General features: G+C 46.4%; 1 protein-coding gene across 2 annotated transcripts in view; it reads left to right on the forward strand.

Moving 5' to 3' along the window:
- Nucleotides 1-24,939, forward strand: part of LOC138259445 (putative Kunitz-type serine protease inhibitor) — a 193,083-nt gene that overhangs the window by 64,078 nt on the left and 104,066 nt on the right. The gene's annotated exons all lie outside the window — the stretch shown is intronic.

Raw genomic sequence — 24,939 nt, forward strand, 5'->3', positions numbered from 1 at the left:
ATGAAGATAAAAATGATATGTCCAATGGTATTCATACAATCCCAGTAAACTTGAAACACAACTCACTCTTACTGCCCGCCCCCACCGCTCTTGTGCTAAGTCCAAGAAAGTGATCCAAGATAATTTACAGAGTAGACAATCCTTTAAGGTTCATGGTGTATCCATCTGCGAACTTGAGGCCCTCCCTGCTCTCCACCATCCAAACAAGCCCAACAGGTTATCAAGTCCCAGGGTCCCTAGAGGGGGGGAAGGAGGGAGACACAGAACACTATACATTTCTGAAAACTAGCCAAATTCTGAATTGAGCAAGGGGTCATTTGTGTAGATCCTTCAAGGTTTTCCCAAAGGAACTAAGGGTTATAATAAAACAAAAAAGTTGAAAATTAGTTTTTAAAAAAAAACCTGCCATTTGTAACGTTTTTGTGACGTTTTCATTTGTAACGTCTCATTACAATGGCCAATTTACAAAAGCAATATACACCTGCTAGACCTTTCTTGTTGATGGGATATATTGGGTTTGTACGTTTACCAAGAACTCGCAGTGCCCAGAGCCAATAGATGAGCTGCACCCTTCAAGGGTTTTCAGTGTATACTGGGTATAGAGCAATTCATATAGTAAAATATAAATAGTAACAATGGAAATCTTTGTATTTCTGAAATGGACACAAGATGTGAAGTTTAGAAGCAGTGGTTAGTTGCCCATCTCTGAATTTGCGGGTAACCATACTAGCATGTGAATTAGAGGGAGTTTCTCAAACTACCTCCTGTTTTAATTTTTGAAGGCACAAATGCAGAGAAATACAATCAGTAATAAGACTTGTTCTACTATTCTGAGTTTCCCCAAGTCTCCCGACAAAAATGCTACCTCACTTGTGTGAGGGAGATCTAGTGCCCGCAATAAGGTCCCAAAACGCAACATGGGCACATCACATTTTCCACTGAAAACTAACCTTTTTTTTCTAATAAGTCTAGCTGTGGATTGTGGACTTTAGAGCCAGCACCAAGGGAAACCCAGCAAACCTGTATTTGTTTTAAAACTATACACGTAGGGGAATCCAGGATGAAATTACCTGTGTGGCTATCGCCAGGTTGTGTTACCTGGAATCACTTGCAAACCTCAAACTTTGACAAAAAAAACAAACACACATTTTCCTCACATTTCTGTGATGGAAGGTTCTGGAATCTGCAGGGAGCCAGAACTTTCTTTCTCTCTGCATTCCTGTAAGTCTACTGATAAAAATAAGTCACTTGTGTGGGTAGGCCTAATACCCATCACAGAAAATGGCCCAAAATGCCACATGGACACCTCACATTTTACCACTGAAAACTGATTTTTTTCTTGTGATGTGCTAGATGTAGATTTTGGGCCCTAGCTCAGTTGGCACCTAGGGAAATCTAGCAAACCTGTACTTTATTTTTTATTTTCTTTATTATTATATAAACTAGACACCTAGGAGATTCCAGGATGGGGTGACTTGTATGACTCTCACCTTGCTACCCAGAATCCCCTGCAAACCTCAAACTTTGACAAATTATGTACATTTTCCTTGCATTTCTATGACTTCTGAAATCAGTAAGAATCTATAAAAGTCCTTCCATCCAGCATTGTCCTACTTAACACAGTAAAAATGCTACCCCACTTGTGTGTCTGGGCCTACTGCCTGCGACAGAACAGATCAATCTAAGGTCAATGAGTCTCTTTACGAGGACTCCCATTTATGTTAGTTTGATCCATTCCTCTCATTGGCTCTAGGCCCAGCCACACAAGTTGAGCAGCATTTTTATTGGGGCCAGTGGAGAAACGCTGGGTGGTAGGAATTTTGTGGATTCCTTCGGATTCTGTAAGAATGTGGCACGGTAATGCAAAGAAAATGTGCGATTTTAGTAAGTTTGAGGTTCGCAGGGCATTGTGGGTAATAAACACTTTATGCGATCCACGAGAGGCACACCACTGGGTACTCCACTGGGTGTCCAGTTTTCAGTAATGCCTGAGTGCGGTAGGTTTCTCTGGGTGGCGGCCAAACCCAGGCTCAAAAAACTGCAGCTACCTCTTTTGCTGATGTTGCCACATTGCATCTTGGACCCTGAACTTTTGTGGGCACTAGGCCCACCCATACAGGTGAGGTACCATTTTTTTTTTCAGAAGATATGTGGGAACTTTGGTCGGCAGGACGTTTGAGGCTCCGAGCAGATTCTAGTACTTTGAGGGATCCACATGAGCCACCCTGGAATTTCCCTGGTGTCTAGTTCATAAAAATATCTAGAGTAGGTAGATTTTTCCTAGGGACAATGTACACCCTGGCAGACAGACGGAAAAGACCAATATTACTGCACAACTATCTACTCCTAAGGTATACACACTTACTGTTTGGATTTGGCACGAGGGTGAGTGAAAGGTTTAAAATGTATATTTTATTAACCAGAGATGTCGGAGAAATGAAATGCACTGTTACCCTTCAGGTGCCCTGGACGAGGTGGTTACGTTCTTGGCTGTGGTGCTCAGGCACCAGGGATGTAACCATCTCGTCCTGCACATGGCCCTTGGGGGAAGAAGTCCACCCAAGGGCCTCCAACCCCTCCTCCCATGGGCAGGGATGGAAGGAGAACTGCTTCCGTCCCCTCTTCTTAGCCCCCCCGGTGACATCTGATGACATCGCTGGGGGGGAAGAATCGGGCTTCCAGTGCAATCTGAGGAGTAATAGATTTCTTTTCTTCTCAGTATGGGGGCAGGGGAGGTCAGGGATGAAATGAAAAGGAAAGGTTTTTCCTTTCCTTTTCATGTCTCTCTGAACATTCCTGCAGCCTGATCACATAGTGATCGGGCTGCAGGAATGCCCACTAGACACCAGGGTTTTTTGTTTTGGTTTTGGTTTTTGTGTTTTTTGTTTTTTGTTTACATTTATAAAGGGGAGCGACCCCTTAGGCAAGGTTCGTTCCCCAGGGGGCAATTTTTTTTTAATTAGGCCTTTTCTGGTTCCCCCTCAATTTGGAAATGTTTTTGGCTCTTCCCTGTCACAGGCACTTGGCCCACCCACACAAGTGAGGTATCATTTTTATCGGGAGACTGAGGGAACTTTGGGGTGGTAGGACATTTGTGCTGGTGCAGTGATCCCGCAGAGAAATCTGGGAAAAAAGTTTTTTTTAGTTTTGATGAATTTGAGGTTTGCTGGGTAGGAAAACACTGGGGGATCCACGCAAGTCACAGCCATCTGGACTCCTTTGGGTGTCTAGTTTTCAGAAAGTTCTAGGTTTGGAGGTTTCCCTCAATGGCTACTGAGCCCAGGACCAAAAACGCAGGTGCTCACCCACACAAGTGAGGTACCATTTTTAATGGGAGACTTGGTAGATCACAGAATAGAAGAACAAGTCTTATTGCCCCTTGTCTTGCTCTACATTTTTTCCTTCCAAATGTAAGACAGTGTGTTAAAAAGACTTCTATTTGAGAAATGCCCTGTAATTCACATGCTAGTAATGGGACCCCAGAATTCAGAGATTTCCAAATAACTACTGCTTCTCAAAACCTTATCTTTTGCCCATTTTGGAACTACAAAGGTTTCCTTGATACCTATTTTTCCCTCTTTATATTTCACCAAATGAATTGCTGTTAACAATGAAAACCCATTGCAAGGTGCAGCCCATTTATTGGCTCTGGGTACCTAGGGTTGTTGATGAACCTACAAGCTGTAAATATCCCTGCAACCAGAAGAGTCCAGCAGACGTAACAATATATTGCTTTCAGAAATATGCCATAACTTGAAAATCTTATAGAGGAAAACGTGGACAAAATAGTTTTTTTTTTTTTTTTTTTTACCACCTCATTTTCAATATTTTTTTTTTTAGCTGTTACTTTCTGTAGGAAAACCTTGTAGGATCTACACAAATGACCCCTTGCTGAATTCGGAATTCTGTCTACTTTTAAGAAATGTTTAGCTGTCTGGGATCCATTATTTGGTTTCACACCATTTGTCACTAACTGGAAGGAGCACGCTGCCTTGCAGTTTATGGAGCGTGTGGACTGCTGGGGTGTGTTGACCTGCAGATGGCCAGCCTAATGCCATTCCACGAACACGACCAACCAAGGTCCAGTTTTATTCTTTCTTTTTCTTTTTGTGTTTTAAAAAAAAACTCAAACCAGTTTGAATGACATGAAAACCAACTGAATACAAATGCAACAGTTCTAATTAGATCAAATTACGTTAGGTTGCTCCCAATACTTTACATGTGTGTGGTGTAACTTAAAACATGCAGACACACAGCACACGATTAGGAGCTCAGGGCTGTACATATGACTCTCCTTCTGCATGCCTCTTTAGACACACTAAATCTCCCACAGGGATTTTTTTTTATTTTAAGGTGTGTGAAAGGAATGCAATCTGGGAAAGTGGAGATCTTTCAGTGCATCCACATCCTCCATCACTCCAACTCTAGGAACACTTGTCTAGTCTGCTCCACAACAACAAAGCTGCCTATCACAGACTGCTGAAACTGAACAAGTCATCTTGAAATCAATCCTTGAATATAACAAAAGCATTAAAGGTTGCTAAATGAAATAAATGGACAGCCAACTTCTTATAGCTAATGTATGACTTATGAACAGCAGTGTAAGGCTCCAAACTCTTACCCACTTTATCTACACCACTGATGTACTTATGGTAGTCAGAAATGCAGAGATTTGTGCACTTCAGCAACCTGACCCCAAACAATGTCAGGTAAAATACTTACATCATGAATGGTTGTCAGCATGTGGACATCTCTCCTGTCTGGAAAATTTAACAGAAGGAAGTACGCTACACAAGACACTGTGCTGTCCTCACTGGAGTTGTGGTCACCCCCCATCCACCCACCCCACCCTCAAATTCCCCGTACAATATCTTTAGGGTAACATTTACTGTTAGGTGGGATTGTGCCACAAGCAACAGTGTCCACTTTGAACAAATATTTGAACAACTGCACACCAGTATAGAAGTTATTTACATATAAATGGTGATCTTTGTGTGGGAACTTGGTAGAGGACTATTTGACAGTTTTCTCACTGACTGCAAAAGTTGACTGACAACCAGGGAGTGAATAGAAGAAAACCCCATCAGTGTACACCCTGAATTTACAAACATTTCCAGTACTACTATCAGACAACATATACATGTTTATTCCATAACTTGCCCTCTTGCTAGGAATGTACTGCCTAAAAACCAAATGGCCAAAGACTCATCCATTGCTCTTTCTTTCCCTGAAACATAGGTCTCTGAAAGTGATCTACAGAATGATCAAGGGTAGGCTGCATCTTGGAGACGGTCAGATTCAGGGTGATCCTGTGGCAATGCTGAGGCATTATCATCCAAAAGAAGCGTCTGAAGCAGAAGCAAATACTGATCACAACTCATGGTTGCAGAAAATATAGCAGTTGACATCAAGGGACTAGTGGACCAATAGGAAGACAAAGGGCCTGATTACGACTTTAGCAGATGGGATACTCTGTCCACAAATGTGACACATCCTGTCCACCGTATTACAAGTTCCTTTATATCCTCTGGAACTTGTAAAAAGGCGGGCTGGATATCTGTCACATTTGTGATGGAGTCTCCCATCCACCAAGGTCGTAATCAGGCCCAAAGTGTGGCTTTATCAAACATAAAATAACTGTCCTACAGTAATTTGGAAGGCAAGGCAAGCCAAGCCATACAAAGATGTATTTTCTCAAAAACTATACCAGTCACTTGCCAAAGACAGCTAGACTAAGTATTACCTGCACCCATTCTGCACAGACACAGCAAGCCCCAGTGATATCCAACTAGAAAGGTAAAACAAAAGAATATTAGACACAAGATAGCTCAATACAATCCAAAGAGACTTTACACACAATAAAACCGTAGCTAAATATGCTGCAAAAACAGGACAAAAAATGTTTTATTACCAAACACATGCAGCTACGCAAACTGCAGATCTACCAGTGCCTAAACCACACTCCGGAGTTGCCACCAAGGAAATCAAAAGATCGGGCTAATAAATGGCTGATCTCCCCCACGGTATGGGGATGGGGTGTAGAAAACGGGCAAAACACTTTCCCAGTAATGGGCCCCACTCCCCAACATCTAAATAAAATAATCCCTGGTGTCAAGTGGTTCTTTGCCCTTGCTAGCCCCTCCCCCCCATCAGATGAACCAAAAAATATGGCTATTCTGCCCTCTGGGGCAGAAAATGGGCAAAATACTTGCCCAATAATGGGGAGCAGCCCTCGTCCATGGGTCCTCTCCCCAACATTTAAATAAAATAAACCCTGGTGTCTAGTGGTTTTTCCATGGGGGCAGAAGGGCCTAAAAATTTGGCCGATCTGCCCCTGGGGGCTAGAGCAGAAAACCGCCTTAATAATGCTCCAATAATAGGGCGCAAACCTTGCCCAAGGGGCTGCTCAGTGAAAGCCACATAGGGTAATCCCAGGTGTCTAGTGGTTTTCTGCCTTCCCTTGGGGGCAGAGTTTATTTATTTTTAAGCCTATCTACCCCCCAGAGGCAGCCTAAATAATTGCCCCCAATAAAGGGGAGCAACACTTGCCAAGGGGCCTCTCCTCACAACAAAAAAAACATCCCTGGTGCTCCTAGGGGCATTCCAGCTACACGTTTGTGGCCCCACCCGTGATCCTGCCGCAGGAGTTCATTACAGAGGAAGGAAAAGCTCCCCCAGTTGCCTCTCTGACCCCTGCCTGAAACCTGCATCCCTCTCCCTTCAAACGTGCCTGAAGCACGTGGCTTCCAGCCCATTGCATCGTCTTATGATTTACTTCATCAGATTGCCGAGGTCAGGGTAGCAGCAGAAGCAATTCCGCTTCTACCCCAAGTGATGGCAAGTTGCAGGGGCCAGTTGGCGGAGCACCAGTGCTCCCAACACAGGGTGGTGATGGTACAGCGTGGAGCCGTCCTCCCAAATGCCCCACCGTGGCAGAGGATGACTCCACCCTGTCCGCAGCACCAAAGGTGTTAAGGTCTATTACCTTGCGTTGTAAAGGTGTTTCTGACTTGATGTACACAAAGTTCCTCCACGAGTTGCTTGCCCACCAAGCCACCTCGGTGCTATAACGTTTATCGATCTTTTTCCTCCACTTGACGAGGATTATTTGATGAATAAACATTATATTCTAAAAAAATGTTTATAGCATCAAGTTGAGACTAATAAATGTATAACTGCTCAACTTCGTGTGACAACAGTGCTTGTCCCATGTGCTGTAGTTGCACACATTTTGACTTCAGTCAGTCCTTTCTATAAAAAGGGTACATATGTGTTAAGTGCTCAATGCTTAAAAAAAGCAGCATTAGATACTGCCCAAAGGCCAATGTGCAGTATGTTCTCCCTTTTCATTTGAAATTGCAAGCAGCAAATTTCACTGCTCAACAAAATGGGTGTTGACAAGTTTATCAAAAAATCATCCATCTCATTCGACGTTAAAGGTGTGGACTACAAATCCCATTTGGGGCTCCCCGTGGTTTTAAATCCAGCCTTAAGTCAGTAAAGAATGTTGGTGATTCCATAGTTGGAACATAGCAGGACTGAAGAACTGGTGTGCTCAAGAAGATTTTACTTTTTAGTTTGATTTGTTATTGATTGTATGCTTGCAAGAGGCATAGACGTGAGGATTCTGAAAGTAATATATTTTCTTCCGTTCTAGAGACACTGCCTAGAAAGGGGCACACTAAGGTGATGGTTTATATATATTGGTAAAATCTAGTATTGGTGGGCCACTAGATCAGAGGTTGCCAAACATTTTAGAGAAGCTTAATTTTCTGTACAGCAAACTTAGTGTCCCACCTAGGGTTAATGGATACAAGTGTTGGGGCACACAGACCTTTTCACTCCCGCCCTTGTTCCTGGCTTCTTCACTCTATGGCATGGGTCCTTTAATTTCCTGCTTCCTCCGAGGAGTTGTAAGTGGCATAGACTGTTAAGGGTCCTCCTTCTCTCAAGATCTTTAAGCGTGTTTGTAATTATTATGCATGATTTTATTTTTACTGTAATAATTTCTAAAATGTGCAAGCAATTACAGCAAAAATAAGAGCACATGTAATAAAGATAAATACCCTCCCATGTAGACAACCAGGATTCTGGTACTCCGGAAATGGAGATATGAATTGTTACTGTTTTAAGTAGAAACAGTGCCAAGAAGTATAAAATGACATTGATAGTCGATTTGACGCCGACTGTGGTTGAGTGTGGTTTGGATAAACCTATTAGGTTTCTCCTGGTCAAAGATTTTACCTTCTGACTTAGTCCTTTAAACCTAAATCCACCACAGTAGTACACTTCTGAAGCCAGCCAACGACCTCAGGGGAGGGACTTTGAGATTCATATGTTGTCTGGCAGGGGGGGGGCAACAGCAGGGCCTAGCTCTAGTCCAGTTGCCATCAATCAGCTGTGCAGTTGCAGGAAAGGCCTATTGTAGATTGTTGTAGCCTCAACAGAACGTTTGCCTAATGACCCTTGGAGTCCATTTCTTTGTTCTGGTTACAAGGGGAAGCAGGTTCAGTTCAGGGCATCTTCTTAGGATGCAGAAAGCAGGCTCAGTCCTCTTCTGATCTTCTGAGTCCAGGAGTGTTCTGATGTGGGTGCCTGGAGATGTCACATTTATGCATGGTGCAAGTTAGTGGGTGAAATTACTCCTGGGCACCCCTAAACCTACAAGGTGAAAGTTCAGGGGCCATCTCTACCCACTTAGGCATTTAAGATGGCAAATGTCTTTGGCCACACTCAACCTGGGATCTGAGGGCTTAGGGGTGGGTGTGTGGGTAGTTGACACTGGTAATCCTAGTGTCCTCCCACATCCTACACTGAATTCCAGTTTGGGGTAACCACGGTACCCACCATAAACCCAGAGACAGAGGTCTGGTAGAACAAAAGTAGGGTTTTCCAGCCAGACAGTGGATACCGTATGTTAGCCAATGGGGCTGTCAATTTTTTAATAAGGGCCATGCACCTTACTCTAGGCATTTAGAATAGAATTTAGGGGTGACTTATAAAATTAATAGGGATGTTTGTGTCTGTCAAAAGGGTTAATTTGAAAGTACTTTAACTGCCCCGTTTTAATTTGCCACTGCATAGATGCACACTTAAATGGCTTAGGTTTCACTGGGGACACATTAACCTACAGGCCCTTGGTACGCTGTATACTTGATGCAAGGGGCTTACAGGTAGGTTACACTTTCCAATAGGGATTTTAAATTGCCATTTCTGATGGATACAACTACCTGTGGATTCCTCACCTAATGAATACTCCCATTGCGCCAGCATTTGACTGAAATCTTCTTCCTAGCTTCTGCACGTCGACGAGGATGTCACAGTTGCCCACGCGACGCCGTCTGACGTCATACAGGCAATAAGAAGTCCTCGCCAACGTGCCGATGTCAGTTCCCTTTTTTCCATGCCATTCAAAACGGTTATCTTCGAGGGAGCTACTGTTGCTGTTCGACGGTTAGTGTGTTTTTTTTGTTTTTGTTTTTTGCTGCGTGTTTTTTCTATGAGGTTACTATGTCTCAGAGGAAGTCTGGTTTTAAGCCCTGTCGAGAATGTGGGGGCAAAATGTTGGTTATTGACCCATATTCGGACTGTTTGTGGTGTTTGAGTTCCGACCATGATGTGGCCAGGTGTGATTCATGTCAACACATGAATCCGAAAGCCCTGAAGGAGCGGGAGGCCAAACTTTTTATGGCGAAGTCGAAGAGAAAGGAGAAGAGGCACCATAGGAAATCCTCCTCGCCGAAGTCTCATCGACGTCATCGAGACTCCTGGCGCCGTCGGGAATCACGACGCCGGTCGAGTAAGGAGAGGTTGAGGTCGCCATCGACTCGGCGTCGGAAGACTTGGGAGGTCAGTCCCACAGTCACTCCTCATTCATCAACGCCGTTGCCTTCTCCAGCTTTGCCGACCTCGCCCGGGCAGCCGCCTTCAGTATTTGAGGTGCCACAGCCTCAAGTGTTCTCACAGACATCGAGGCCGGCGTCGGAGTCACCTTCGATCCAGGCACCCCAGTATCCGGCCCCTGGAGCCGATAATACCGCATTTTTAAATGCGATGTTTTCCATCTTTCAGCAGATGGCTCCAGGTGGTGCACCTACTGGGCCTTCGGGTCCGTTGGCTTTCAGTTTGGGTGCTCCGGCGCCCTTGCGACCAGCACCCTTCATGCCCTTTCTCCCCTTGGGGAACGTGGGCTCGGCTCCAGAGGTTTCGGCTCCAGAGGTTTCGGCTCCAGAGGTTTCGGCTTCGGTGTTTCGGCCAGTGACACCGCCAGGGCCTTCTGCGACTCAGAGGCAGACTTCTCTTCATCCGACTCCTGGCTCGGCGTCGAAGCTACCTGTGGCGCCTGACCCGGCGTCGGACGGATCCGGTGATCGGCGTCGTTCCTCGACATCTGCAGACGCTATGTCGACACCGAGAATTGAGGAGAGGCTACATTCGAGGAGACGTGCTCTCCGTCTCTTGGAGGAACAAGAATATCAGCAGGTCCTGGAGGAAGGAGACATTGAGGACTCTGGCGAGGGTCTTCATGGACTGGACACAGCTAGTGGCCTTGATACTTCCCCTGAGTGGGACTTGTCATCTCCAGGGGAGTATACTGAAGAGGCGGCCACTTTTCATGCTGTGATAAAGAAGGCAGCTAACTTCCTGAAACTGCCTTTGCCGGTAACTGAGGCAAAACAAAATCTGCTGACTGAGGTTTTACATCCGGCCTCTACATCAGCAGAACCTCTTTTGCCATTTAACGAGGCGCTGCTAGAACCTGTATTGGAGGTCTGGAAGAAGCCGGTATCTTCCTCGGCTGTCAATAGGTCTGTGGCCAGGAGGTATCGGGCTGCACCAACTGACCCTGGCTTTCTTTCCAGACACCCTACGCCTGAAAGCTTGGTGGTCCAGGCTTCCTATTCTACAAGATCTGCGCCTGGATCTTTTCCATCAGTGCCGGCGGGCAGGGACTCCAAAAAGATGGATATGCAGTCAAAGAAAGTGTTCTCGTCATGTAGCATGGCGTTAAAGTCCACCAACGCTACGTGTATTTTGGGGAGGTACATTTATGCTCTGATGGAAGAGATAACATCTTCGCATACAGAGGTTCCTAAAGGGCTCTTGAATCTCGTGTCAGACGCTCAAGCTGCTGCAACCCAGGTTATCCAATCTGGGTTGGATACAACTGACTCGGTGGCCAGAGCGATGGGCACGGCTGTGGTTGCGAGAAGACAGGCTTGGCAACTCAGGGTTCTCTTCAGATGTGCAGTCGACCCTGTTGGACCTCCCTTTTGAGGGCCACGGCCAAGTCGTTAGGACTGCAAGCCACTTCTGCCTCCTCCAGATTTTTTTAGGAGGTTTCGGGGATTTGGTCGTGGCTCATCCTCCTCTTCCTTTCGGGGGAAATTCCATCAGCCTACCTCCTCTCTCACCTATAGATCAGTTAGAGGGAGGGGTAGGGTCCGTACCAGGGGATCCTCTCAGCAGCACTCTGCCTCTTCCTCTTCCTCTGGAGGGGTGCAGCAGGGGAAGCAGCCTTAGGCTTCCACCAATTCCCACTCACTCCTCTCCTGTAGGGGGAAGGTTACTGTATTTTCTTCACAAGTGGGAGGTCATCACATCAGACGCCTGGGTTACCAGCATTGTGGGAAAAGGCTACACCCTTCCCTTCCCTTTCGGGAGTTTCCGCCCCCCCCATCCCGCCCGCCCATCTTATTATTCAGAAGAACACCTCCTGTTGTTAGAACAGGAGGTTCAAGTCCTCCTTTTAAAGGGCGCGATGGAATTGGTTCCAGAGCAGGAAAAGGGTCAAGGTTGTTATTCCAGGTACTTCCTGATTCCCAAAAAGGATGGTCGGTTGAGACCAATCCTGGACCTGAGGATTTTGAATTGGTTCCTCAAACAGGAAAAGTTCAAGATGCTGACCCTAGCTCAGGTGCTTTTGGCGTTGAACAAGGGAGATTGGATGGTGTCTGTCGACTTGCAGGATGCTTATTTTCATATCCCGATACTCAAGTCGCACAGGAAGTATCTCCGGTTTGTGGTAGGGTCGCAGCACTATCAGTTTGCGGTCCTCCCGTTTGGTCTTACTTCAGCACCTCGAGTCTTCACGAAGGTGATGTCGGTGGTTGCGGCAGAGCTCAGAAGGAAGGGGATAGCAGTATTCCCTTACTTGGACGACTGGTTGATCAAAGCCAAGTCCCCGGAGCTTGTGCTGCATCATCTGCAGTCGTCAACTCAGTTGTTGTTCGACCTGGGCTTTTCGGTGAATGTGCCCAAATCTCACCTAGAGCCCTCTCAACGCCTCCTGTTCATAGGGGCAGTACTGGATACAACATTGGATCGAGCCTTTCCTCCGCCTCAGCGGATTCAAGACATTCAGGCGTTGGTTCCAATGTTTCAAAGTGGAGCGGTCATTCCAGTCCTCAAGGTCCTTCGTCTGCTCGGTGTGTTTGCCTCCTGCATACTGTTGGTCACGCATGCTCGCTGGCACATGAGGGCTCTTCAGTGGTGCCTCTGAAGGCAGTGGTCTCAACACAAAGGAAATCTCGAAGGTTCTGTCAAGATCTCCAGAGATGCTGCCACGGATTTGAAGTGGTGGATTGCGGATGACAATCTTTCCCGGGGAAGGCCGTTCACGCAGCCTCCACCAGTGACCACGGTCATAACGGATGCTTCCACTCTAGGGTGGGGAGCTCATCTGGGGGACCTGGAGATCAAAGGGCTTTGGTCTCCAGAGGAACAGATGTTTCATATCAATCTGTTCGAGTTACGGGCTGTACGTCTGGCTCTCAAGGCCTTCCTCCCATCCCTTCGCGGTCAGTCGGTTCAGGTCCTGACGGACAATACTACTGCGATGTGGTATATAAACAAACGGGGAGGAGTGGGGTCGTACCTTCTCTGCAGAGAAGCTCTTCAGCTATGGTCCTGGGCAAAGGACCATCAGATTTGCTTGTTAGCAAATCATCTGGCCGGAGTCTTGAATGTACGTGCGGACAGTCTCAGTCATCATTTCTCGGCCGACCACGAGTGGCGTCTCCATCCAGATCAAGTCCGTCTAATCTTCCAGTTCTGGGGGTTTCCTCGGATAGATCTGTTTGCCACCCGGGAGAACTCGCACTGCCCGTTATTCTGCAGCCTCCAGTATCCGGTGCAAGGAGCGTTGGGGGACGCGTTTCAGAGAACCTGGTGCGACCAGTTGCTTTACGAGTTTCCCCCCCATACCCTTGATTCCTCGAGTGTTGAGGAAAATTCGCCAAGACCGGACCCAAATAATCTTAATTGCTCCGGATTGGCCAAGGAGAGTGGTATTCCGACCTTCTCCAACTCTCGCTGTGCCCTCCGCTCCGTCTCCCTCTCAGGGCAGACCTCCTCTCGCAGTCGCAGGGGCAGGTTTTACACCCCAACCTCCAGAGTCTGCACCTTCATGCCTGGAGATTGAGCGGGGCAACCTGAGTTCCTGTTCTCTCCCGCCTGATGTAGTGGATGTTATCTTAGCGGCCAGGCGACACTCCACTAAATCTATCTACGCTAATAGGTGGTCTAAATTTGTGGTATGGTGTGGAGAGAGACAGATTGATCCCTTACGTGCTCATTTGTCAGATGTTTTATCTTTTGCTTTGTCTTTAGCACAGAGGGGTTGTGCAGTGGCTACTATTAAGGGTTACTTGTCTGCTTTGTCAGCCTTCATTTGTCTTCCAGACCAGCCTTCGTTATTTAAATCTCCTATAGTACTTAGATTCTTAAAGGGCCTTATGAATAAATTTCCTCCAAATCCTCTCGTTATGCCTCAATGGGATTTGTCCTTGGTCCTAACTTTTCTTATGGGGTCCCCTTTTGAACCTATGCATTCTTGCCCCTTAAGGTTGTTAGTTCTTAAAACAGTCTTCCTGGTTGCTATAACATCTGCAAGGAGAGTGAGTGAGTTGCAGGCTTTATCGGTAAAACCCCCTTATACAACTTTTTATGGGGATAAGGTGGTGTTGAGGACCAAGGCTGCTTTCCTTCCGAAGGTTGTTTCACCCTTTCATTTGGCCCAGACAATTACTCTGTCCACGTTCTATCCTCCGCCTCATCCTTCAAAGGAAGAAGAGACTACACCGCTTGGACCCAAAGAGGGCGTTAAGCTTTTACATAGACAGGACGACGGATTTCAGGCTGGAGGATCAGCTTTTCATCGGATACGTGGGCAAGAGGAGAGGAAAGGCAGTCCACAAGAGAACACTCTCCAGGTGGGTTGTTCTTTGCATTAAAATGTGTTACTCTTTAGCAAAGAAGGATCCTCCTAATGGTATTAGAGCTCATTCCACCAGAGCTAAGTCGGCCACTTCGGCCTTGGCTAGAGGTGTTCCTGTGGTCGACATCTGCAAAGCCGCAACTTGGTCGTTCCTTCACACTTTTGCGAAACATTACTGCTTGGACTCTGAGGTCAGAAGGGACGGCCATTTTGCACGGTCAGTGCTGCAGGATTTCTTGGTTTGACCATTCAGGCACCCACCACCGGACGCGGTACTGCTTTGGGACTCTATTCATTAGGTGAGGAATCCACAGGTAACGACTTTTCTGGTGGATACATTAGCTACCTGTGGATTCCTCACGGTCCCACCCGCCTCCCCGTTGCCTGTTTGGTCTCACCAAGTAATTCTTGAGTGTGCTCCTCTTGGTTTTGAGGACTGGTGTAGATTATGTGTGTGTGTGTGTGTGTGTGTGTGTGTGTGTGTGTGTATTTAGTGTATATATTTATTTGTTTAAAAAAAAAAAATTAGTAGTCCGTCTTCTCGCAATGATGTGTTGTTTACAATGTCATGAAATATTGATTTTGTCTTTCATCTCATTGAATTATGGTTCTCAGGCACGTAAAAAATGTTGGTACTGACGTCGGCGAGGACTTCTTATTGCCTGTATGACGTCAGACGGCGTCGCGTGGGCAACTGTGACGTCCTCGTCGACGTGCAGAAGCTAGGAAGAAGATTTCCGTCGAATGCTGGCGCAATGTGAGTATTCATTAGGTGAGGAATCCACAGGTAGCTAATGTATCCACCAGAAAAGTCGTTACCGAAGGTAAGTAACTCGTTCATCTTGTTTACTTGCCAATTAGGCTGTAGGACAGACCTAGTGCCAAATCTTTACTTGCCAGTTTAGTGGTGGCACAAATGGTGCTGCAGGCCACTAAAAGTGCCTTAACTTACAGGTTTGTGTACCTTGTAGCTTAGGACTCACATGTAAGTTAGCCTTACCAATCGGAAATCAGCCAATAAGTACTCATTGGTACACACTTAAGAGTTCAATTACATACACTGGGTGCTAGACATCAGTGCTCCAGTGTGCTGTCATAACACCAGCACCCAAAGTCAACAAAAGGTGGGGGTGAACCTGCAAAAAGCATTTTCCTCTTGCACATGTATTACACTGTCCCCATAGAAGACGGCCCAGTAGGTGCTGCAGTCTGCTTCTAGATTTAATTGCAAGCCTTGGGTACATTTTGTACCATATACTAAGAACTTACAAATAAGTTACATTTTCAATTAACGTGCCAAATCGCACATTCTTTATTCATATCTTTTTATTATAAGTTTTGTAACATACTCTTACCTACATCCAGTGGCTGGTGAGGGTGAAAGCATGGATAATAGGTGGAAGAAGATGATTGGGTGGCAGATTAAAAACAAAAACTTGGATGGAGTAGGAGTAACCAAGGGTCACCCACTAAAGCTGACCTTTTATTGTGCATCCAGGGCTGTTAGTACTGCCTGGGAACATGGGTCTGTTGTGACCAGGTAGGATCATTCTCTCGTAGGGGATTTCCATGTATAGTCATAAGCACTGAATAGTTCCGCGCGCCTGCGGGGACCCCGGAGCACTGTTGTGTAGTATATTCTTAAGTGCAATCATCAGCTCCTTGACAAAAAAGGTCTGTGAAAAACACTTAAGAATAACAATGTGCAGCCTATGTGAGCAGCTACACAGGCCAAATTGTTAGAAGAAAAAACAGTTGTAGTGTAAATTTCACGTTTAAACCTCCTATTTATTCTATAAATACATAAATAAATACATTCTCATATTTTATTTACACCTCTCATGAGAATAAAACAATGTAGGGCAGTGTAGCCCATAGGCTGCCATTATACAGAATGAAAATAGAGCTGTGCCTTTAAGAAAAGTAAAGTCTTCCTGTTTCCCATCATGCACAGCAAAAGGCAGTTGCCTCAGTTCTTTTTTCCGGCTCCTTTCTGACAGGACCCTGAAGCATTGAGCTCTACCTCACAAAATCCTTTTGTGACAGAAATTCATTTAAAATCTTTTGAATTTCATTTTCACTCGACGTTTTTAACATTGAGTGATAATTTTCTGTTTTTTTCTGTTAGATTCTGACAGAATTTTGAGGTTTTTCTACTTCAGAAATGCCTTCACTGTTTGACAAATGTCCTTCTTGTGGCAGAAAAAAGGCCAAAACAGATCCACATTGGGTCTGCATAATTTGCCTTCCATCCAGCCACAAACCGGAGTCGTGTGACATCTGCAAAACCTTCTCCAGAAGGACCCTTCGTGACAGGGAGAAGATCCGACTCCAGGCGAAAGAGGACAGGAGGAAAAGTGGTCATTCTACCACAGAGCGAGGAGAAGGTCAGTCTTCTACCAGGGCTCACACTGGTTCCTCTATAACTCCGACCAGACCGGCTCAAAAACGGCACAGGTCTCCGACGACGTCGAGGGTGTCGACGTCGAGGCAAGGAACGGCGCCAACATGCTCGCCGTCGAGGAGTGGTTCGCCGGCGAGAAAGAGACATCGCTCGCCGTCGACGACTATTTCGCCGTCGAGACGGCGTGGCCTTTCGCCGTCGAGATCTGGGTCACCGTCGACACGGCGAGGACGTTCTACGTCGAGGAGATCTGAATCCGGTTCGCCGTCGAAACGGCGAGATCGATCAACGTCGAGGGGTGCTCGACGTCGTAGACGTTCACCGTCATCACGGCGACGTCGAGGGTCGTCGTCGAGAGATTCTCAACGGCGAGAAGAATCGACGGCGAAGGGCACTCACCGTCACCGTACTTCGACGTCGAGGAGTGTGTCGACGTCGAGACAATCAAAAAGACCTAGGAGGGTTTATACAACCTCAGAATCCTCGGCTTCACTCATCCTCCTTCCAGCGTCTCCACAACTCTCTCCTCGACAATCACCATTGCCACAGACGCCGGTAACACCTACGGCGCCTCTTCCGGCTCCACCTTCAGAGTCTGTTTTGAGGACTCCAACGCGGTCTGTAAGACGTTCGGGACATTCCTCTAGACGCTCTTCTTCCTCTCGGCACCGTCATGACTCACAGAGATCTCAGCATTCACATCACAGGCGTTCTTCTTCGTCTACACGGGACTACTCTCCAACCCTATCGGACTCACCGTCCCCGTGAGTGTCCCCCATAGATGATGTGAATACGTTCCAGGAGGTCTTAGTACGAGGGGCAACCAAGCTGAACATCCCGCTGGCGGTACCTGCCCCATCAACGTCCGTGATCTTCGAGACCTTGCATCACAGAACATCTTCCAGACCTTTGCTTCCACTGGTTCCAGGTCTCCTTGAACCAGCAATGGATATTTTCCTTGCACCGGCCGCAACAAAGTCTGCTCCTTCCAGACTTATTAAAAAATATCGTCCACCAGAACAAGATCCTCTATTCTTGAGGTCGGACCCAGTTCCTGATTCGGTGGTCATAGTAGCGGCAAAGAAACTGCATTCAACCTCACCATCTTCTTCTTCACCTCCAGATAAAGAGAGCAGAAAGATAGATGCTGCAGGACGAAAAGTATGCTCTACTGCAGCCGTCACGATGAAGGCAGCCAGCGCTACTGCGTTATTAGGGCGGTACGACCGTGCCCTCTGGGACTCTTTAATGCAGTTTGCGGAACATCTTCCTAAGGATAAAAGGGAAGATTTCCTGGAGGTCGTGTGTGAGGGAGCCATGGTGTCTAACCAAATTATAAGTGCTGCAGCTGACTCTTCGGTGCTATCCGCACACAATTATGCACACGGGATAGCGCTCAGAAGGCATGCATGGTTGAGGCTTACATCACTCAAACCTGAAGCGCAGCAGAGAATACAAAACCTGCCTTTCTCGGGCTCCACCTTGTTCGGTTCTCATGCCGATGACGAGATGGCTAGAATGAAAGCTGAACTAGATACCTTGAAAGCGGTAGGCATGGAAAGACCGAAAGAACAAAGAAAGGTTTTCCGGCCATATCAACGACGACTTTTTACCCACCGGTATCAGTCGCCACACTGGATGTCTTCGCGCCCCCAGCAGCAGCAACAACAGCAGTATCAAAGGGGTTTCTCTACTCAGCGAAGGTCGACAAGGGGTCGTTCAACACCTCAAACTCAGGCAACTCGACAGGCTCCCACGTCTAAGCCCTGAATCTTTGCTTCCCCCTCCTCCGTTATCCACTCCGGTAGGGGGAAGTATCTCAAATCATCTGGACGAGTGGCTACGCATCACAACAGACGCCTGGGTATTGAATATTGTGAGACATGGTTACGCTCTCAGATTCACCAGTTCTCCACCATCTGTTCCACCCAAAACAGCCAACCGCCATCTCGAAGCTCTACAGTTAGAGGTCAATATCCTATTGCAAAAAAGAGCCATAGAACCCGTTCCCATCAGCCAACAAGGGAAGGGGATTTATTCGAGATATTTCCTTGTACCGAAAAAAGACAAACAAGAGTTTCGTCCCATCTTAGATCTGAGGACAGCAAACAAATGGATTCGCAAAGAAAAATTCAGGATGTTAGCCTTACACCAAATTTATCCACATCTACGTCAGGGCGACTGGCTATGTGCGATAGATCTTTGCAACGCTTACTTTCATATCCCAGTAACCAAGAAACATCGAAAATTCCTAAGGTTCACCGTCGGAAAACGCCATTACCAATTTGCAGTTCTACCTTTCGGCCTAAAATCAGCGCCAAGAACTTTTTCCAAATGCATGGCGGTAGTAGCCGCCCACTTGAGGAAACAGCGAATATTCGTCTACCCCTATCTAGACGATTGGCTCATAAAGGCCTCCAGTTGTCTCGAGACACAGCAACATTTCGAATGGACTCTACAACTGCTGCAAAAACTTGGTCTTCAAGTCAATCTCCTGAAATCTACAGCAACACCTGTTCAGAGGTTGCATTACTTAGGGGCCATTGTAGATACCAGGCTAGGAAAGGTGTTTCCTTCGGAGGAACGACGGTTATCGATTCTCCAGAAGTGCAAACAACTGCAGGAAAGACCTCAAGCCACTGCAAGAATAATAGCTTCTCTACTGGGCTCGATGGCGTCTTGTATCCATCTGGTTCCCAATGCTCGCCTCCATATGAGACCATTGCAGGAAAATCTGGAGGATCAGTGGTGTCAACTGAGAGACGATTGGGAGAACAAAGTCCTTCTTTCTCCTCACACCCTACAATCCCTCAAGTGGTGGTGTTTACCCAGCAATCTCTTGGTGGGGATTCCGTTCCAACAACGGCCTCCATCTCAAACCATCGTAACAGATGCGTCACTGATCGGATGGGGGGCGCACATGGAACATCTTCGAGTCCAAGGCGAGTGGTCACAGAGGGAGAGTCTCTATCACATCAACCTGCTGGAACTTCGCGCAGTCCACCTTGCGCTCAAAGCCTTCCTTCCCTCTCTGAGAACGGAAACTCTCCTTCTCCAGACAGACAACGTGGCCACTATGTACTACGTGAACAAACAAGGAGGCACCAGGTCCAGAATTTTATCCAGAGAGGCTCAGACAATCTGGCATTGGCTTCTAGCCAGGAACCTGTCACTAGTGGCAACTCACCTGCCCGGCATCCAGAATGTTCAAGCGGATGCCCTCAGTCGGGTAATGGACGAGAACCACGAATGGGTACTACACGACGACGTCGTTCATTCCATTTTCGCACTCTGGGGTACCCCCTCTACAGACCTATTCGCAACCCCAGAAAACAAAAAATGCCAAAACTTCGCCTCCAGATATTACCATCCAGGGACACTGGGGAATGCCCTGTGGATAAGCTGGTCAGGAGCATTTCTTTACGCCTTTCCACCGCTTCCCCTGATTCCGGCGGTCCTCCAGAAGCTGTCCAATGTTCAGACCAAAATGATCCTAATTGCTCCGGAGTGGCCACGCCAGTGGTGGTTCCCAGACCTTCTTCACCGGTCACTCAAACCACACATCAGGCTACCATATCGTCCGGACCTTCTCACGAAGTTCAGAGGGCAGATATCTCATCCCAACCCCTCATCGTTGAGTTTGGCAGCATGGCTCCTGAGCTAGTGCAATATGGACACTTGAACCTACCTCAGGACTGTATGGAAATTCTGAAGGAAGCAAAGCGTCCTTCCACACGATCAGCCTATGCAAGCAAGTGGAAGAGATTCTGCATTTGGTGTTTACACAACAACATTGATCCGGTTTCCTGTGGGGAACAATCTATCCTGCCATACTTGTTAAGTTTGGCAAAATCGGGCTTACAACTGTCGTCAATAAAAGTTCACTTGGCGGCGATAACGGCATACAGAAAGAGTCCTTCACAAACTTCCTTTTTTCGGATTCCGATTATTAAGGATTTCCTAGAAGGTTTAAAGAAGGTTTTTCCTCCCATTAGAAAGCCTTCTCCTCCATGGGAACTGAACGTTGTCTTATCACGTCTGATGCTGCCGCCATTCGAGCCGATACATAAGGCATCGCTGCAGCATCTCACATGGAAAGCTGCTTTTCTGGTGGCAATCACTTCAGCGCGTAGGGTCAGCGAAATCCAGGCCCTTTGCGCTCAGGAACCCTACACGGTTTTTCATTCTGCGAAAGTGGTAATGAGAACTCATCCAAAATTTTTACCTAAGGTAGTCTCCGACTTCCATGTGAACCAAACAATTTCATTACCGACTTTCTTTCAGAATCCAGCTACCCCTGCTGAGAGAACTCTGCACTCTCTGGATGTAAAGAGAGTCTTGAAATTTTACCTGGACAGGACAAAAAGCTTACGAAAATCACAACAGCTTTTTATTAACTATGGCCCAATCAGAACAGGTTTGGGCACATCTAAACAATCGTTATCCAGGTGGATTGTTTCATGTATAATGTTATGTTATCAGTTAGCAAACAAATCCCTTGGTGGTAGGCCAAAAGCCCACTCTACCAGAGGGAAAGCAGCTACTGTAGCCTTGATGAGAAATGTCCCTTTGGCAGAAATATGCAAGGCTGCCACTTGGAGGTCGGTCCATACCTTTACTAAGCATTACTGCCTTGATACAGACGCTAGGGCAGATGCTCAGGTTGGACAGGCTTTGCTCAAGAATTTGTTTGCATGATTCATGTTTTTTCTCAGTATTCTTATATCTACTCCACTGCGGTTATGGGGATGGGCTTGCTACTCTATTCAGTGCTTATGACTATACATGGAAATCCCCTACGAGAGAAGGAATGGTTTCTTACCTGTAACTCCAGTTCTCTCGTAGGGGTATTTCCATGATAGTCATAAGCAACCCTCCCTCCTCCCCGGTGGAGTTGACATAGAACATGAATATTATGGAGGTTGGTACTCCAACAAATGTTTTGTTTTTTCTTCATGTCAGGTTAATAGCCTCCAAAAAAGAACTGAGGCAACTGCCTTTTGCTGTGCATGATGGGAAACAGGAAGACTTTACTTTTCTTAAAGGCACAGCTCTATTTTCATTCTGTATAATGGCAGCCTATGGGCTACACTGCCCTACATTGTTTTATTCTCATGAGAGGTGTAAATAAAATATGAGAATGTATTTATTTATGTATTTATAGAATAAATAGAGGTTTAAACGTGAAATTTACACTACAACTGTTTTTTCTTCTAACAATTTGGCCTGTGTAGCTGCTCACATAGGCTGCACATTGTTATTCTTAAGTGTTTTTCACAGACCTTTTTTGTCAAGGAGCTGATGATTGCACTTAAGAATATACTACACAACAGTGCTCCGGGGTCCCCGCAGGCGCGCGGAACTATTCAGTGCTTATGACTATCATGGAAATACCCCTACGAGAGAACTGGAGTTACAGGTAAGAAACCATTCCTTCAGATGGTTCTGCATAGTCCTTGCCGTCAGGACTCTGGATTATCGAGGGCAGGTGAGTTCATGAACATTTTGAGCCATAGAGCAGATACAGGGGCTCCACATTTTGTCGAAGCATGGTAGTGACTATTCTGTAGAGCCTGTGAATGTCTTCACTTCATTATGACCACATCACACTGCTTAAGGAGCCCTTTGAATTAGTGGGCATAGCGTCTGTGCCCCACTCGAAAGTGATCATTTGTTTGGTGGCACAAAAATCCATTGTTATTGCCCTTCCTTTGTCTGAGTATAGAAATTAAGTCAATGGGTTCCTTTGCCCCTTTTCCCAGCTATGTCCTAATGGGACTATGTCTGTCGCAAAGATGTCATTGATGTCTTTTAACACCTACTCCTTGAGTTTAGGGTACCACCATAGCAGATGCGTGAGCATACCCGCTTATCCACAGTTCCTTCACCAGTTATCTGTGCTGCTGGGCTTTCATTTTGCTTGGCTGGTGTACAGTGCCAGTAGTGTGTGACTTTGAGCATAGATTCCTTACCAGCGGTACTGAGGGAGAAGGTGCATGTTCTGTAGAGGATATCTGTCCACTCTTTGGAACGAGTAAGAGCGTTCCAACTCATTCTCCATACGTCTCTGAGCTGGCGGCTACTGGTGTGTGCAGAAATCATAGGATGAGTAACCCAGTATTCGGTTACTTAATGCTGGTGCTCGATGGCAGGATGTCCTAGTTTAGTTAGAGTTGCAAGAAGTCCTGTATCCCTGTATGGTCAAAGAGGTCTCTAGTGCTTTTGCAGTTGGCCATTTACCAGCTATGAAACCCTGAGCCAGTTCCAGTAGGTGAAAATGCAGGGTTGCCTGTGATTGGAGTGAGTGAGGAGGGAGATGAATTTTGATAGGAACTTGGTGATATACTTATGCCCCAAGACCCAGGTGAGCAGTATGTGTGAGTGTGTTTCTTTTTTATTTATTTATTTATTTATTTATTTATTTTTTTTTTTAAATTACGCCAAGGGACTTTCCTGATGTGCATCCTTGCAGTGGATTGATTTATGAAACGCCAATGTCTTTCCAAGAGCAATCTGTTCCATTCCACTGTATGTTGGAGCTGGAATGCTAGATAGTGTGTATGGTGGGGGTACCAGTGCTGCCCTTTTCCCCTTTCTAGCCATACGTGGTAACTTGGCATCCCAAATGTAATTGTCCACCCTGTGTTGGAGTGTTTGTAGTAGTGGGGGTGTGGAGCATAGTGGAAGAGTCTACATAATGTACATCTTCACAGCAGAAATCTTGCCCACCCAAGAGTCCCTCCAGCTTTCCATCCCTGCAGATCCTTTCATTTGGAAGCCAAGATGTTGGCCTAAGTGCATTCAGCCATTTCACGCAGGGTAGGGAGTAATAAGAGTCCCAGAAACGTCAACCTGGCAGATGCCCTTGGAAAGGGGAAGAGGTGTTTGAAGTCAGATTTTTTTTATTCAGTGGTTTTATCAGGTGTTTACTTTAAAGCGACAACTCCCTAAATGCATTCAGTTCACTCAAAAGGGCCAGGATTGAGGCGTGTGGCTGAGTCTGGGAGATCGTGATGTTGTCAGCATATTGTGCTATTTTGTGTTCGTGATCTGTGCTTTTACCTGTATCATTTCTGCAAGCCGTTACATATATAGCTCAAAGAGGAGTGTGATAGGAGGCAACCCTGGCGGGTCACTAGGCCATTGACTTTCACTCAGGCTGTATGGCCAGCCTAGCTGCTCCAGACCTGTCTCAGAAAGCAGCGTCCCAAGCCCCACGTTGTCTGTGACCTGGCGAAGATGGGGCCTTTGTACTCTGGCAAATGCTTTCTCAGCATCAGTGGATAAATAGTGCTCGGGGACACGAGCATGCAGTTTTGTCCATGAGGTAGAGATGATGCTTAGTACTGTTACTACAACAACTTTCTGAGATGAACCCTGTCTGGCTGGGGCCTGTCAGGCCCTGAATGAGCGCATTCAGGCGTGCAGCCAGGAGGTCTGTAAAGCGCTTGGCATCAATGTTCAGGAGGGGTATAGGGGCTATGTTAAGCACAGAGTGGTGTCTTTCCCAGGCTTATGTGTAAAGTGGTCACCGATTCGCTCATTGTGGCAGGGCAAGGTATAGCCAACGAGAGGGGCCAGTTGGGGAGCAAAGAGTTTATACAAGTTAAGTATGGAGCAGTCAGTTCTTGGAGGGCCTTGCCCGTTTATATCGGAGATATGGTGTCTAGGACTTCCACCATCCGGATGTCCACATCTAAAGAAAGGGTGTTGCCCTCAGTAAGGTGGACTTGGTGAACAGAGGAGAGGAATGCTGTGACCTCCTTTGAATTGACCTCTTCTGCTGCATAGATGTCAGTGTAGAAGCATCTAAAGGCTCAGATGATTTCCTTATTGTGGCAGAGTCTGTCTGTCCGTTTTTTGATGTCCTGGTCCAGCTTTTGTGAGTTTGGGTTCTGTTTATGGTGAGAAGTTGGCCAGCAATGTTGCTCACTGCATAAATGTTTTTATTTGGTACAAAGAGCAAATTTGGCTGTGACCCAGTTGAGGGCTTTGAGCTATGTTCTGGCAAGTGTGAGTTGCCTCCACACACTGTAGGTGCTGACCTTTTGTGGTGTTCCTCAAGGATTTTAACTTTATCTTCTAGCTCTGAGTTTATCCTGTCTTATTTCATTGAGTTCCAAGGAGATGGATAAAAAGGTTCTCCATATCATTGCTTTTGAGTGTTTCCAATACTATTGATATTGGAGATGGGGTGTCGTCATTCGTATGGAGAAAGTGTTAGGCACTAAGAAATAGTCAAGCCTGGTGTGAGGTGAAAAGGAATGTGTAACCTCTGGAAGAGGGATGACTGCTGCACCAGATATCTGAAAGACCC

This window comes from Pleurodeles waltl, chromosome 9 (assembly GCF_031143425.1).
Source record: "Pleurodeles waltl isolate 20211129_DDA chromosome 9, aPleWal1.hap1.20221129, whole genome shotgun sequence".
Lineage (NCBI taxonomy): Eukaryota > Metazoa > Chordata > Amphibia > Caudata > Salamandridae > Pleurodeles > Pleurodeles waltl.